This window comes from Nomascus leucogenys, chromosome 4 (assembly GCF_006542625.1).
Source record: "Nomascus leucogenys isolate Asia chromosome 4, Asia_NLE_v1, whole genome shotgun sequence".
NCBI classification, from domain to species: Eukaryota; Metazoa; Chordata; class Mammalia; order Primates; family Hylobatidae; genus Nomascus; species Nomascus leucogenys.
In genome coordinates, this window is record NC_044384.1 from 114,782,277 (window position 1) to 114,799,341 (window position 17,065).

The window sequence follows — 17,065 nt, forward strand, 5'->3', positions numbered from 1 at the left end:
CATGCAAGATAAACAGACAAAATTACTATACACTAGAAATGAACAATCTGAAAATAAAATTAATAAAGCAATTTCATTTACAATAGCACCCATAAGAATAATATACCAAAAATAAATTTATTCAAGAAGAAAAAATACTTGTTCATTGAAAACTATAAAATGTTATTGAAAGAAATTAAAGACATAAATAAATGGAGAGATCCTGTATTTAATAATGGAAGAATAAGTGTTGTTAAAATATTTATGCTGCTCAAAATGGTCTATAAATTCAACACGTCCCTATCAAAATTTCAATAGCATTTTTCACAGAGACGGAAAAAACCAACTCTGAAATTAGAATGGAACCACCAAAAGCCCAGAATAGACCCAGCAATCCCGAGAAAGAAAAAGAAAGTTGAAGGTATCACGCTGTCTAGTTAAAATTTATGTTACAGAGCTGTAGTGATCAAAACTATATGGGATTGGCGTAAAAAGAGACCAGCGGACCAAATAGCCGAGAAATAAACCCAAGTAGATACAGTCAACTACTTTTTGACCATGTCCCCAAGAACACACAATGGGGAAAAGATAATCTCTTTAATAAATAGTGTTAAGAAACTGGATATCCAGATGCAAAATAATGAAATTGGATCCTTAGCTCCTAGAAGAAAAACACAGTGGGCTGGGCACTGTGGCTCATGTCTGCAATCCCCGCACTTTGGGAGGCCAAGGCTGAGGAATCACTCGAGCCCAGGAGTTTGAGACCAGCCTGGGCAAATCCTCAAAATATTGAAAATATGACCCAGCAATCCCTCTTCTGGGCATATATCCATAGGAAATGAGATCAATACCTAGAAAAGATATCTTCACTGCTTTGTTCACTGCAGCGTTATTCACAATAGTGAAGACATGGAAACAACCTAAGTGCCCATCAACAGATGACTGGATAAAGACATTGTAGAATATAAAGTGAAATGTTATTCAACGTTTACAAAGAAGAAGATCCTGTAATTTGCACCAAAATTGGAGCTGGAGGACATTAAGTTAAGTGAAATAAACCAGACACAGAAAGAAAAATACTGAATAATCTCTCTTATGTATGGAATCTAAAAAGAATATAAAAAGTCAAATATATAGAAACTGAGAAAAAAAAGACTAGTTATCAGAGGCTAGGTTGGAGACATGGGGTGGGGGGGGAAATGAAGAGATGTTGGTGAAAGAGTATAAAGTAGCTATTATGTAGGATGAATAAATCTAAAGATATAAAGTACAGCTTGAGGAATACAGTTAATAATAGTGTACTGTATACCAGAAATTTTTTAAGAGAGTATATTTTAGGTGCTCTTACTATACATACATAAGGTAACTATGTGAATTGATGTATATTCTAAATTGTTTATCTGTAGTTATCATTTCGCTATGTATATGGATATCAAAATATCATGTTGTATACCTTAAATGTATATAATAAAAATAAAAGAGCCCAAAGCCTCTCAAATTAGATAATAGACTTAAGTATAAACCTTGAAATGTTAAACCTTCTAGAAGAAAAATAGTAGAAAATATTTAAAAAATATCCAAATGACCAATAGGCATATGAAAACCAAAGTGGTGTATTACTACATATGTAGTAGAATGGCTAAAATGAAAAAGACTAAAAATAGTTAAGTGTGTGAGAATGCAGACCAACTAGAAATGACCTACATTTTTCATAGAAATGTAAAATAGTAAAACTACTCTGCAAAACTCTGTTTCAGCTTTTCATTCTTTCAACCAAGCAATTCCACTCTTAGCTGTGTATACCCAGGAGAAAAGAGTGCATATCTTCACTAAAATAATTATACAAGAATATTCAAAGTTATTTTGTGCATAATAGCCAAAAAGTAAGCCTGTCTTCCATCTGAAAAAACGACGATCAAATTGTGTGCCAATCATACAATAAAATATTACTTTGTCAAAATAAAATTAAACAAAAGAAAAACACAAACGAATTCATGGCATACATAACCCCCCAGAGACTGAATCTCAATTGCAGATGCCGAGTAAGAGAAGTCAAAACAAAAGAGAGCATATTATATGATTCCATTTTTATGATGCATAATAAACAAAATTATGGTCCCTGCTACAGTTTAGATATTTGTGCCCTCCAAATCTTGTGTTGAAATTTGATCCCCAATGTTGGAGGTGGCCCAATGGGAGGTCTTTGCGTCATGGGGATCCCGCAGGAATAGGTTAAGGCCTTCCCTGGAAGGGGGTAGTAAGTTCTTGCTCTTTTAGTTCCCATGGAAACTGGTTGTTAAAGAGCCTGGTATCTCCCATCTCTCTCATGCTTCCTCTCTCACCACGTGATCTCCGCCCATACCAACTCCCCTGTTTTTCACCATGAATGGAGGCAGCCTGCGGCCCTCATAAGAAGCAGATGTTGGCTCCATACTTCTTGTGCAACCTGCAGAATGGTAAGCCAACTAACCGTCTTTTCTTCATAAATTGCCCAACCTCAGGTGTTCCTTTCCGGCAACACAAATGGATTAAAGACTTGCAAAATTCAGAATACATTCTTTATTCAGGGGATGAGTATCGACTGGCAAGGAGAATGTCAGAACTTTTGGGCGTGGTGGAAAATGTTCTCTACCTTGATCTCGGTGGTATTACACAATGCATAATTATGTTAAGATTAAGCTGTATTCTTAAGTTTTTTTGCATTTTGTTTTATGCAAATTATACCTCAATTAAGAACTGTCCTCAGAAAAAAAAGATCATAAAGACTCTTGAAAAGTGACAATTGAGAGAAGTTAGGTTATAAATAACAGGGATTCCTTAAGAAGAAACCAAAAGCAATGGAATAGAACAAATACAAAAAAGCAAAATGGAAAAAGATTTTGAAATTTGAAGGTTTGAAACAATATTAAAACGACACATTATTTCCCTGGGAAAATCAATCTAGAACCACAAACTCTGAGACTTATTCCCACAGAAGTACTGTCATTGAATTTGGTCTAATGGTACAAGGTTAGTTTTGAAGGCCAAACAGAACTGGTTTCTAATGCTTATTCCTCAACTCGCTAAATTTGTGACCTAGGAAAATTTTGTAACTTTTCTGAGTTTTTTCCTCTTCAGGAGAAGGATAATAACTGTAATAAAATAGTTTGTATAACAGAAAGAAATACGATCACATGACAGTGTACATGAGCCATAGTTAGTTAAGAATATATTTACTCTGAGTTCTCTTTTACCCACTTAAAAATGTAGACAAACAATGGAAGAAAAACAGAAAAATGTTCAAAAATAAATATTCTTCCATTATTTCTAGAAAGAAGTCACAACACACTAAAAAGAGTTAGGGAGGACCCAGTTTGTACTGAGCAACCTTCCCCAAACCCTGAAGCAGATGTAATCTCTATTTAACACCAGAGATGAAAGTCTTGACTAGATCCAACCCCTCCAGTCCCCTTTGTCTAGCATTGACTGAGGAAGTCCACTCTAGCCTTAGAAAAACATGGGTTTTCAAGCGTTCTTCAGTGAGGCACTCAACTGTTCAGCTCTAAAGGTCTGGAGGAATATGTCAAACTGGTTTGGTTGAAGGCCAAGCTGAACTACATGACCAGGCCACTCATCTGAATCAAAGTCAGTGAAAGGGTACCATTCCCCAGAGCTCTATTGCAGGACATTGGATGCTCCAGAGAGGGGGTGGTGGGCATAGGAATATCAGTCAGAAGAAACATCAGACAATGGACCCAAGGCATAATTAAATAATGTCCACCTTTCACTAAAACCCAGGAAAGTTCTCATTCAAAAACTGATATTTTAAAGAAAACCCAGGTATAAATCTTTATGATTTTGGATTAGACACTGGTTTCTTAGATATACACAAACAACCCCAAATAGATAAATTCAACTTCATTAAGATTAAAAAATTTTATACTTCAAGGGACATTATCAAGGAAGTGAAAAGATAATACACATAATGGGAGAAATATCTGCAAATCATATATCTGACAAGGGTCCTGTATCCAGAATATACAAAGAATTCTTATAACTGAGCAATAAAAAAACACAAATAACTCAATTTAACATTGGGAAAAGGGGTTTGAATAGACATTTCTCTAAAGGATACATATAAATGGCCAATAAGCACATGCAAAGATGTTTAATGTTATTTGTCAGTAGGAAAATGTAAAGCTAAACCAAAATAAGATACCACTTCACACACACTAGTATGACTAAAACAAACAAAAAAAGACAACACATGTTGGGGAGATTGTGGAGAAAATGGAATTCCTATAATTGCTAGCAGGAATATAATATGGTGTGGCCACTGAGCTTGGAATACAGTTCATTAGTTCCTCAAAAAGTTAAATATTAAGTTGTATAGGATGCAGCAATTACATGCCTAGGTATATAACCAAGAGAATTGAAAACAGATGTTCACTCAAAAACATGTACAAATATTCAAAGCAGCATTATTCATAGTAGTTAAAAAGTGGAAACATCCCAAACAACGATCACTTGATGAATAGATAAAAAATATGATATACGGCCCATAAAAAGTGGAATATTATTTGGCCATGAAAAGGATGGAAGTACTGACACATGCCACATCAAGGATGAACCTTGAGAACATTATGCTAAGTGAAAGAAGCCAGATGCAAAAGGCCATATAATGTGTTATTCCATATATGTGAAATTTCCAGAGCAATTAAATTTATATATCGAGAAAGTAGATTAGTGGTTGCTATAAATTTATAGATTGCAAGAAGTGGGGAATGGAGAATGACTGCCAATAAGTATGGGCATTCTTTTTAACGTTACAAAAATGTTCTGGAATTAGGTAGTGGTGATGACTGCAAAACCTTTTAAATATAGTAACAGACACTGAATGGTATGCCTAAAAATGGTAACTTTTATGATATATGAATTATACTTTAGTAATAATAATAATAACAACATAATAACGCAAGTTGTCCTTCCACGTTTCTCTGCCCAGTATTTTCATGAAAAAAATGCATCTCACTTTCACAGTCAGTGGCCAGAATATGATGCTGACAGCCTGTCGTGAGGAAATACATTAGATAATAAAAAGGCCTTTTTTTTTTTTTTTTTTTCCAGAAATAAGGTATAGGTGAGAGAAACACCTACTCAGAAAGAACTGACACAATTGAATTGGAAAATGTGGAAAAGGGTGTGGGGGAGAGGGATCTACCTGAGATCTGGCTCCAGTACTTACAGTGAGGAGAACTTGGCCAAGTTACAGACTCTGTACCTTGGTTACTTTAGCAACAAAACAGGGCAAAGTAAAACTTTCCTCACAAGTTGATTGTGAAGATCACAAGTGATAATATGTAAGAAAAATCATCTCACAAACTGTAAGATTGATGATATCAATGGGTGCCCAAACTTACTGCACATCTGAGTAACATTGACAAATGCATTCCAGGCACCAGGTAAGGCCACTGAATCAGAATCAGAATCGCTGCAATGGGGTTGATGGACTTGTATTTGCACTAACTTTCCCCGGTGTTGTTTCTTACTCTGATCAGCTTGTGGGTAGGTACCACTAAGCTGCATCATATCATCCCAAAGCCATAATACAAAAGTAGGCCAGAGCAGAACAACAGGATATGTTCACTGCAGCCTCTAAAGCCCAGAGAAACTGGGGGACTCTAAGAGACCTGGATCCTTGGGCCCCATTTTAGCTTTACTGGAGTACAGCAGAGATACAAGCCCTTGGAGACGTGCTTGAGACACTGACCTTCCACGTTGGAAACAGTGAAAGCCCTAGTTTCAAATTCAAACTTGCTTTGAATAGAAATTTTTTTACCTTTTCTGCACAGTGATGAGACTGGTCTTCTCCAAGCCTCTCACCTTACAAGAAAAGGAATTGTTCGGCTAAGAATTCAAACTTCAGTAGAGATATGTAAGTAAGGAGGACTTATAAATAATCTAGCTGCCTAAGAAGAAACTAGAAAGTTAGCAAGTGCATTCATATTTCGGACAGTTGTGCTCACTAGATCAGAGGCATTCAGACATGAAGAAAAGACCCCTTAGTAAAAGAGAAATAATTCCTTCCTGTACTGGGACATTATCACTAACTTCAGGGAGGTGGGATCACAGCTGCCTGCTCTAGAGCATGGGTCGCTTTTGCATTTAGGATGTGTTTGACATCCTGACACCTGCACCCATTTTGGGGAGGCCAAGGGAGAGCTGGAATTGCTGGTGGTGTGGGACAGTGCATGGAGATTGTTCAGCAGGAGGAGGGTAAGTGCAAGGAGAAAGACCAGGACATGCTGAGAGACAATGAGCAGCACGAATAGGGACAAGTGCACGATGAAAACAAAAGTTACTGCTTCATCTTTAAAAACTCAAACCAATTACTTGTTCTTATAAGTAATAAACAGCATTTTTCCGTTTACAGGAGAATGTAGTTGCAATGTAGAAATCAGAAAAACTTTAAGGCCAGGTGTGGTGGCTCACGCCTGTAAGCCCAGCACTTTGGGAGGCCAAAGCAGGCAGATCACCTGAGGTTGGGAGTTCGAAACCAGCCTGACGAACGTGGAGAAACCCTGTCTCTACCAAAAATACAAAATTAGCTGGGCATGGTGGCTCGTGCCTGTAATCCCACCTACTCTGGAGGCTGAGGCAGGAGGATTGCATGAACCCGGGAGGCAGAGGTTGCAGTGAGCCGAGATTGTGCCATTGTACTCCAGCCTGGGCAATAAGAGCGAAACTCCGTCTCAAGAAAAACAAAAAAAGAAAGAAAGAAATCAGAAAAATTTTAAGTTCAGGTATAAAACCCTAAACCATAGCTTCAATTTAATCTTTGTAAATAGAACAGAGTAAAAATTCCATAAAACAGACATTGTGCTATAAAAATCACAATGGATTATGACCTGTACCTTCCTCTAGGGTATTACACATGTACCCTGCAGATCACCAACCACCGCTGACCATGACTGATCTCACCATGTTCTTTTAGTGGAAGACAATCACGGATCAATGGTATTAGGCCAACTCAAAAAAACATCTAACAAGCAATATTCCATAAAAACTGCTCATGGGCCCTGTTCTGTTTAATATATAGGGGAACTAAATGAAAACAACAAAATAGCCTCAGCTTTATAAGATTTCCCAAGATAGGTGGTCTCTGCATGTTTTCAGGAGGTATTCGTAAATGATTTTGATCACTTGATATCTCGAAAAGAGCAATTGTGTATCTAGAATGACATCCATAACTGAGAAGTATGAAATGGAGTATTTAGAGACATTAAAATACAAATCAGCCTACAGACAGTGGAACAGCTTCAGCAGTAAGGATGTCAAACTGGTTGTAAGTGTAGTGAAAAGCCAGCATACTGCCCCAATAAGGGAAAAGAAATCAACATAACAATGGGATGCCGCAAGAAGAATATTGAGACAACACAGAAAACATTTTGAAAATGAATTATTCACTCACATAGTATTATATTCTGCTTTTAGTCCTACACTTTTTAGAAGACACAGAAAAAACTGCAGAAGACCCAGAAAAGCACATCGTGGCAGTCTAAAAGTTCCACATCTTTCACTTGTAGAAAAGCCTTCAGATCTGTTTTTACTTAAAGAGAAGGGGGGTGACTTCATCACAACAATTGAAAATAAAACCTGTTGGGAAATTATTTCTGCCTTGATGATTTTATACACATAAGGGATGAACAATGAGAAACATGCTTAGATTTATTGGGAAAGAGATAGGTCTGTGGTATTGTCACAAGGGTACACAAATACCCAGAATGACAGCTGAGGGAGTGGTCCCCATTGGTGATGACCCTCAGGGGAGATCAGGAGGCCTTGTGTTTCAGCATGGCCTAGGCAAGTGGAAGGCAGGGGCTCCAAGATCCCATGACATCGCCACCTTCTAATTCTGTTATAGCGACGGCAGACCGTTACTTGACCCACTGGGCACTACTTCCCGCGCTCCCTTCAGAGTCTAAGCTACAGGCAGTGCCTTCTGCTCCAGGCTCTGGCTCCTTAAACTTTGTTTTTGTGGTTAAGGACTTTCAGGTGTTGTGGGGTGCTGATCAAGTTTTTCTGAACAGTAAGGTAAGAATTCCATTTATTGTCATCCCTCAGTCTTGATCAAATCTCTTTGATTTCACTAGTTTTTAACCCATCTTGTGTTTGGGTTTCTTCTCCCCAGTCCCTGGCTCTACATCTTTTGCCACAAACGTCAGCATAGCAGAATCTGTCAGCCCTTTGTCCATTGAGAGAGCAGAAATGAACATCCTAGAAATAAACCAGGAATTGCGCTCACAGCTGAAAATGAGCGAACAACAGTTCCGAGACCTCAAAGAGAAATTTCTTGTCTCTGAAGCTTCTGCCAGCTACAGAAATACAGTAATTTTTTTTTTTTTTTTGAGACGGAGTCTCGCTCTGTTGCCCAGGCTGGAGTGCAGTGGTGCAATCTCGGCTCACTGCAAGCTCCACCTCCCGGGTTCATGCCATTCTCCTGCCTCAGCCTCACCAGTAGCTGGAACTACAGGCGCTCGCCACCACACCTGGCTAATTTTTTGTATTTTTAGTAGAGATGGGGTTTCACCGTGTAAGTTCTGCAGGTTCACTATCACCAAAGTGATGAATGATCACTGTCTTCTCTCTCAGAAACTAAACACTCTTTAGACCCGATTCCTCTCTTCTCTTCATCAAAATAAATTTCATCCTTCCCTTACTCCCAGAAAGGTTGAAGTAGATATTTTAATCTCATTTTGCTGAGGATTGAAAAACTGGACACGAGGCGTTTAGCAACTTTTCCACATTTGCAGTGAAGTGTAGGGTGGGGTTAGAGTTAAAATCCCAATTATTGATGCCTGATGCAGACACAAAACTTCCTGTTTTTCTCAGTAACAGCCTAAACCATTTTTACCAGGATCCTCTCTGTACCATATAAAGTCCTGCAGGCAAGTAACGTTTAGTCTGTTGATGTAAATGTCTGGAACTAATGAACTTTTATTCAATTTAAGTGTCTATTGAGGCCCAACAGGCAAAGCCCTGTGCTGTCCACACTGGGGGAAAGATGGTGATAGTTCACAGTCCCTGCTTTCCAGGAGCTTAATGAGGAGTCTGCTCTGAATAGAACCTGTGGTATCCATAAGTGACAGCATCAGGAGCAGGGACGACCCTGCTGAGAGGGAAGTCCTGCTTTCTGGAGCACAGGCTCTTATTCCTAAAGAGGAAGAAAGGGAGTGCCCAAGACTCTGCTGAGGTAACAGTGCAGTGTGGAGAGGAGGGACCCTGGGTTAGTCTCCTGGGCTCCAATCCAAGTTGTTTGTCTTCTCTTTGTCTCAGTTTCCTTATCTGTTAATAGGGTCCTATAATAATTCCTACCTCTGTACATTGCTGCAATGAATTACCGGAATTCATTCTTGTAAATCTCCTGGAACAGTCTTTGGCACAGAGCAAACACTATTAGTTAGTTATTTGTGCTACTATTTCTAATTTAACACAAACTTTGTTAGCATTTGGGCATATTTTTTTCAGGGCCTGATGGTCTTATGCCTCATATTTTACTTAATTGTGTCCAGATATGATTTAAAAAATCTCTGTGATATTTGCACTTGAAATTCCCAATACAAGGGAACCATCAATCCTGTAGTTCTAGGGCCTTCCTGATTGTACAGGAAATCACTGCTTTATGTTCCAGCCCAGGGTTTTACAGGAGAGGCTGCAAGGCTTGGTAAAGTGGCCCATGATTTTGAGTCACACCTTAGTGGATGTGAATTCTGACTCTCCCTCATTCCAATTGAGTCATGTTTTCTAGTTATTTCATGTGCCTTTGAGTTTCTCTTTCCTCATCCCTAAATTGGGGAGTATCAGCTGCCTTGTATTTGGGAGGTTGGTAAAGATATGGAGGCCCAATAGGCAAAGCTCTGTGCCAGCTGCACTGGGAGAAGTGATGGTAGCACAGAACACCTGCTTTAAAGGAGCCTAAAGAGGAGGTTACACCTGCCAGAAACTGTGGTACCCGTAAGTGACAGCATCAAGTGCCGCCGAGAGCCTGGTACTGGGGATCCTTGTGTCCTTGGGGTGGACTCTGACTCCTCCTGTGTCCGAAATTGGTGGGTTCTTGGTCTCACTGACTTCAAGAATGAAGCCGCGGACCCTCGCGGTGAGTGTTACAGCTCTTAAGGTGGCGCGTCTGGAGTTTGTTCCTTCTGATGTTAGGATGTGTTCGGAGTTTCTTCCTTCTGGTGGGGTTCTTGGTCTCGCCGGCTCAGGAGTGAAGCTGCAGACCTTCGCGGTGAGTATTAACAGCTCTTAAGGCAGCGCGTCTCGAGTTGTTCCTTCCTCCGGGTGGGTTTGTGGTCTTGCTCGCTTCAGGAGTGAAGCTGCAAACCTTCGCGGTGAGTGTTACAGCTCATAAAGGCAGTGTGGACCCAAAGTGTGAGCAGCAGCAAGATTTATTGCAAAGAGAGAAAGAACAAAGCTTCCACGGTGTACAAGGGGACCCCAGTGGGTTGCCACTGTTGGCTCGGGCAGCCTGCTTTTATTCTCTTACCGGGCCCCACCCACATCCTGCTGATTGGTAGAGCCAAGTGGTCTGTTTTGACAGGGAGCTGACTGGTGCGTTTACAATCCCTGAGCTAGACACAAAGGTTCTCTACATCCCCACCAGATTAGCTAGATACAGCGTGTCCACACAAAGGTTTTCCAAGGCCCCACCAGAGCAGCTAGATACAGAGTGTCGATTGGTGCATTCACAAACCCTGAGCTAGACACAGGGTGCTGATTGGTGTGTCTGCAAACCTTGAGCTAGACACAGAGTGCAGACTGGTGTATTTACAATCCTTGAACTAGATGTAAAGGTTCTCCAAGGCCCCACCAGAGTAGCTAGATACAGAGTGTCCACTGGTGCATTCACAAACTCTGAGCTAGACACAGGGTGCTGATTGGTATGTTTACAAACCTTGAGCTAGACATAAAGGTTCTCCACGTCCCCACCAGACTCAGGAGCCCAGCTGGCTTCACCCAGTGGATCCCCCACCGGGCCTGCAGGTGGAGCTGCCTGCCAGTCCCACACCAGGTGCCCACACTCCTCAGCCCTTGGGTGGTCGATGAGACTGGGCGCCATGGAGCAGGGGGCGGTGCTCATCCGGGAGACTCAGGCCGCACAGGAGCCCATGGAGGGGGTGGGAGGCTCAGGCATGGCAGGCTGCAGGTCCCGAGCCCTGCCCCACGGGAAAGCAGCTAAGGCCCGGTGAGAAATCCAGCGCAGCGCCGGTGGGCTGGCACTGCTGGGGGACCCAGTACAGCCTCCACAGCCTCTGGCCCAGGTGCTAAGCCCCTCATTGCCCGGGGCTGGCAGGGCCGGCCGGCTGCTCCCAGCAAAGCCCACGCCCACCCGGAACTCCAGCTGGCCCACAAGCGCCGTGCGCAGCCCGGGTTCTGGCTTGCGCCCCTCCTTTCACACCTCCCTGCAAGCTGAGGGAGCCGGCTCCGGCCTTGGCCAGCCCAGAAAGGGGCTCCCACGGTGCAGCGGTGGGCTGAAGGGCTCAAGTGCCGCCAAAGTGGGAGCCCAGGCAGAGGAGGCGCCCAGAGCGAGCGAGGGCCGTGAGGACTGCCAGCACGCTGTCACCTCTCACTCCCCTGTAGGCAACGACCACAGTGGCATTTCCAACCTCCCACCAAGACAGGTGTGTCTTTTTTTTTTTTTTTTTTGAGACGGAGTCTCGCTGTGTCGCCCAGGCTGGAGTGCAGTGGCACAATCTCGGCTCACTGCAAGCTCCGCCTCCCGGGTTCACGCCATTCTCCTGCCTCAGCCTCTCCGAGTAGCTGGGACTACGGGCGCCCGCCACCACACCCGGCTAATTTTTTTGTATTTTTAGTAGAGACGGGGTTTCACCATGGTCTCGATCTCCTGACCTCGTGATCCACCCGCCTCGGCCTCCCAAAGTGCTGGGATTACAAGCGTGAGCCACCGCGCCCGGCCCAGGTGTGTCTTTTTTTAGAGTGTGAGGAGCACAAAGGCATCACAGAATCTGAGCTGGGGGAGAAGATGCAGTTCAAGGAGGAGAAGCTGGCAGAGAAGTCGACACAAGCTGAGGAGCTCAGGTGAGGGAGGCTCTGTGTGGTGGGGCAGGCAGGTGGAAGGTGTGTGAGTCTCTGAAGGGGGCAGCTCAGCTGGAGAAATAAGAGCTAACCTGGGCCAGGAGAAGGGCAGGAATTTACATAGCAGGCACATGTCGTGCAAACATTTATAAAACAATTACAGAACAACAATGCTAGTAAATTATGGGCCACAATTGTTACTCAGAACAAGTAATTATTGAGGCAAAATTTGTAAAACACAAAATTAACCAAAGGAAAGTGAACAGCTCAGCAGCATTTAGTACATTCGAAATATTGTGCAATCACCACTACATTTTCTCTTTCTAAATGTTTTATTTTAATGTTTGTGGGTACACAGTAGGTGTACATATTTATGGAGTGCCTGAGATATTTTGGTACAGGCATACAATGGATAATAATGACATCGCATAAAATGGGGTGTCTATCCCCTCAAGAATTTGTTGTTTATGTTACAATTGATTATACTCTTTTAGTTATTTTTAAATGTACAATTATATTATTAGCTATCATCACATGGTTGTGCTATCAAATACTAGGTCTTATTCATTCTATTTTTTTGTACACATTAACCACCCCCATAACCTCAGCTCCCACTGTGCTTCCCTGCCTCTGGTGACTATCCTTCTACTCTCTATCACCATGAGTTCAATTGTTTTGATTTTTAGATCCCACAAATAAGTGACACCATGCGATGTTTGTCTTTCTTTGCCTGGCTAATTTCACTTTGCATAATGACCTCCAGTTTCATCCATGTTGTTGCAAATAACAGGATCTCATTCTTTTTTATGCCTGTATAGCACTCCATTGTAAATAAGTATCACATTTTCTTTATCCTTAGTTAGAATCACCTCCTGACTTACTGGCTTCTCATTCTTTCATTCATTTGAATGTTATTATCTTGACCCTGCCATTCTTTCATTCTTTCATCTCTCTGAATAACCTCAGCTGTACTTGGCCACATTTCTATGTGTGGCTTTGTGTCCAGTCACTGCATATTGTGCTATGTGTGCTATTTTTACATAGAAATGTCCATGTAATGAGGAACTAATGGGACAATTTTCTGAAACAAATTTGGGAAGACATCTAGTTTTCTCTACACAGGAAAATGTTGAATGTTGAGGAATCTTATGGGAACACTCTATTACAGAGGAGGGCTTTTAGTAAAAAATTATATTTCGGCTGGGCGTGGTGGCTCACTGCTGTAATCCCAGCACTTTGGTAGGCTGAGGAGGGTGGATCACCTGAGGTCAGGATTTCGAGACCAGCCTGGCCAACATGTCGTAAACCCTGTCTCTAATAAAAATGCAAAAATTAGTCACGCGTGGTGGCATCTGCCTGTAGTCCTAGCTACATGGGAGGCTGAGGCAGGAGGATATCTTGAACCTGGGAAGTCAAAGTTGCAGTGAGCCGAGATTGCATCACTGTACTCCAGCCTGTGGGACAGAGTGAGACTGTCTCAAAAAAAAGTTTTTCTGTTTGTCGGAGCCATTTCCCCAAAACTGTGCTAAAATTCTGCTTGGAGGGCTTCTTGAGGATATTCTCACATAAATCTCTGTTGCAATTCTTAGAACTGATCACTGATCCCTCTCCACTCTTATATTTTCTCTACTATCCTACCTTAGGTGATACAAAGCCCTAGTTCACTCTCAGGCATGAGAGCTGACCCAGTTAAGGAAGAAGAAGTTATGGGAAGGGAGAGATGCCTCCCTCTTACTCAACCAGCATCTGAAGGCCCTTCTCACTGATGATGACCCTGACGACCACCAGGGGCAGGACCTCCGAGAGCAGCTGGCTGAGGGGTGCAGGCTGGCAGAGTGCCTTGTCTGCAAGCTCAGCCCAGGTAAGGCAGTCACAGGCCCTGATGATGCAAAATCCTAGGCTTTTGAGAAGACTCCAGACCTCCACACCTGCATAATGACAATTTTATCGGTGGTCTTTCTTTCCACTAAGCATTAGTAGCATGACATGACCAGGACTTCCTGTGTAGGAAGAAAGATGAGAAACTCATGGGTTGGAGGTCATAGTATGGCAAAATCCTCCTTCCTTCTTGATGGAACTGGCCTTTGGAGCAAGAAGCATCATCCATCCAGTTTTAAAGGACAGGAAGGAGGATGTGACAGGAAGCAGCTTGTTAGAGTGGAGCGAGCCCTGGACTAAGAATGGAAGTTCCCAGGCTCTATTCTTAGCAATGTCTTAGTAACTGTGGGCCAGCGATTTATCCTTCCTGGATGTCTGTGTCTAACTGGAAATGGGGACAAATTATCTCCTGCATGGTAGATACAGCATTCAAATGTGGGAACACACATGAATGAATTTCAAAATAAGGCAAAGACCCTCACTGTGTGATGTTAGATAAGGTAGTTGATGTGGTAGCATGTGGTGTTAGGAAAGTTGTTAAGACTGGAACACTCTTCGTAGAGAGAATTTCCCGGGACAACACAGCAGAAGCTACTTGGAGGGTCTGTGAAGTCCCCTGATGTATGGAGCGGTGGGCGACAGGGTTGTTTGTCCTCTCCTAAGAGAAAGAAATAGGTTTTAGTGAGAGCTGTGAGGGGATGTGGAGTCTGTGCCTGGGAATCAGATCTGTGGCCAGAAGGGGAAGACACTGCTGAAGTCCAGAGAGAAGATGGACAAGGCTCCAATGACATGAGGGGAAAAAGGCCTTTTTAATTTGTTCCCATGTCATGATGGTGGCTCTCCAGATCAGAACCACATTGCCAGAGCAAAAAACGTGAGAGCTAAACATGAAACACGACGGCTTTCAGTGCAACACTGACTTGTACATAGATGTTCATGTCTCAGTGCTCATATGTCTGACTGTGTTTGCAGTGGGTGAAGTGGGAAATATCTGAATGGACACTACTGCATTTGTTTGCAGAAAATGATGAAGTTGGAAATGAAGATGCTAAAGATGAGAAAGTTGAAAAAGTCTAAGGACCGCTTGCCTCCAGGTAACAATGAATAATCAGGAGCTGGTAATGGGTAGGTAAAATATGGAAAAGGCCTCAGAAAGAAGACAAGAGAGGTGTAGGTTGTCATGGATTCTAGATGCAAGGAAAAAATTGCAGATTGTATTGATTTAGTGCACTCATTCAACAGTGAAATAGCCCCGTTGACATGGTTGTCTATTTTCTTTGTGGTACTTGGAAGCATGACCTGAGGAGAACTTACCAGCCTTAGGGATTTCCTGCATACACAGATGAGACCCGTTCTCTTCTGTAATGAAAACCAGGAGGAGTTTTGTATCTGCTTCTTACACAGTTGTCATTAGGTTCTTATTAGTTAAGATAAACAGCAAAGAGTTAACAAGGAGAGGAATTAGGAAGTAACTAGCAAAGTTAAACACCAAGAAAAGTACCTAGACCAAAAGTACTCACTTTTCAAATCACAATATTAGAAGAAGAAGGCCTACAAGTCACACCATCTCTGGAGTCTACAATGGCTCAGCATGTATTTTCTTGGCCATAGTATGTTACATTCAACCCAACTGAGCCACATGGTGTAGCAGCTGTTAGGGTTCTTCATGTGCTGTGTGTTACATCTACACCATAGAGTGATAGCTGAGTCTCCTCCCTTCTCAGATTGTACCTGCCCAGTGCAATGAGCTCCAGCTGCTCTCTTCTTCTCAGGCCCCCATGGCAGCCACATTCTGTTGCAGAGAGGAGGATTGCCTGTTCCCTCTTCAAGGGAACCATCCCTTTGCTTTTTGGGACCACTCACTTATGCCTCCTGTCAAAACAGCTAGCACTCCCTGGGGTCTAATCACTCTTGGTTTAATCTTCTGTCATCTCTGTTATCTCTATCCCACCTGGCTCATCAGGGAGGTACAGGAGGCTAAAGAAAAGGAAGTCCCTCAGAACTCACTGGAGGAATATTCTGCCACTTGCTCAATTTGCCATGACTCTTCTGATTCCCACCAGCCTCAGAGGTGTGCCAAAATCACACCTGAGGAAGAGAAAGTCGACTCTGCTCTGGATGTAGGCAGTGAATCTTCACATTATGAAGGGGAGGAGGAAGTGCTAAACATTCTCCCATGTAGCCTCTATATTCTTTGTCCTTTGTACCTCTGCCTAGGCTAAGAAAGTTCAACTCTGGGGACAGGGCCTGTAGATACATATTGGTTTGTATCAGGAAGTGTAGGATTAAATATTAAACACAGATATCAGGTGGGTCAGGGGGCTTCCCTCTCCTCAGCCCATGTCATGCCTTAGTCTCTCTGGCCCCAATATCAGGTTACTGGACCTCAAGTAGGTGTGATAAACTCATACCCACCTGTGTACAGGAGGTATACAGGAGGCATCTGTCAGACCTCCTATCTTGGATCCAATGTCTTTTGTCTCCTGCAGTGATGTAATTTGTGTCCCTGAACAATGTCCTTGGAGTATACCTGTCAAAGGTCATTGGCAGCCTTGCCTATAGATTTGGGGATGTCATTACCTTGGGTTTATTGCTCTCAGCTGCAGTCTCTGTTCTCCTTTAAGTTGGCTTGTCTTTAAATTTGCTTATCTTAGCTTAGCAGTTACCTCAAAACCTGAACATAAACACTTCTATCTTTGCCTTGCTTATAAGTTTCCACAAAGCAAGGCTGAGGCCTGAGTTCTCCACCCTACTAATGGCCAATTTTTCTGTGTAACACTGTAGAATCTTTTATTATGGGAGGGTTTTTAGAATTTATCCTTCAGTCTTGTGTATAAATTCCTCTAAACATTCAACAACCATGACATCTACAGAGACAAGTCAATATTGCAGCAACACTTCTAGAAAGTAGTTAATCCAGTTCCTGAAGATCTTGGGGAAATATTTTGTTTAACTGCTTAACAGACACAGGCCAGAGGATATCCAATTATGATGTACCAGAAGAGGAAGATTCTGCCCCATAGGCCTGGAAAGCAGGTTCATCTACTTCTTCCAAGACTTAACCTAGGGCATCCTAGACCTTTTCTGTAAGAATACCATATTCTTATGCTGAGAATGTTAATGCCCTGTGTTA

The 17,065-nt window shown here is 42.3% G+C and overlaps 1 pseudogene; it reads left to right on the forward strand.

Annotated features, from left to right (window-relative positions):
* Nucleotides 1-6,209: 6,209 nt before the first annotated feature.
* Nucleotides 6,210-16,154, forward strand: LOC100594654 (annotated as a pseudogene).
* Nucleotides 16,155-17,065: the final 911 nt, after the last annotated feature.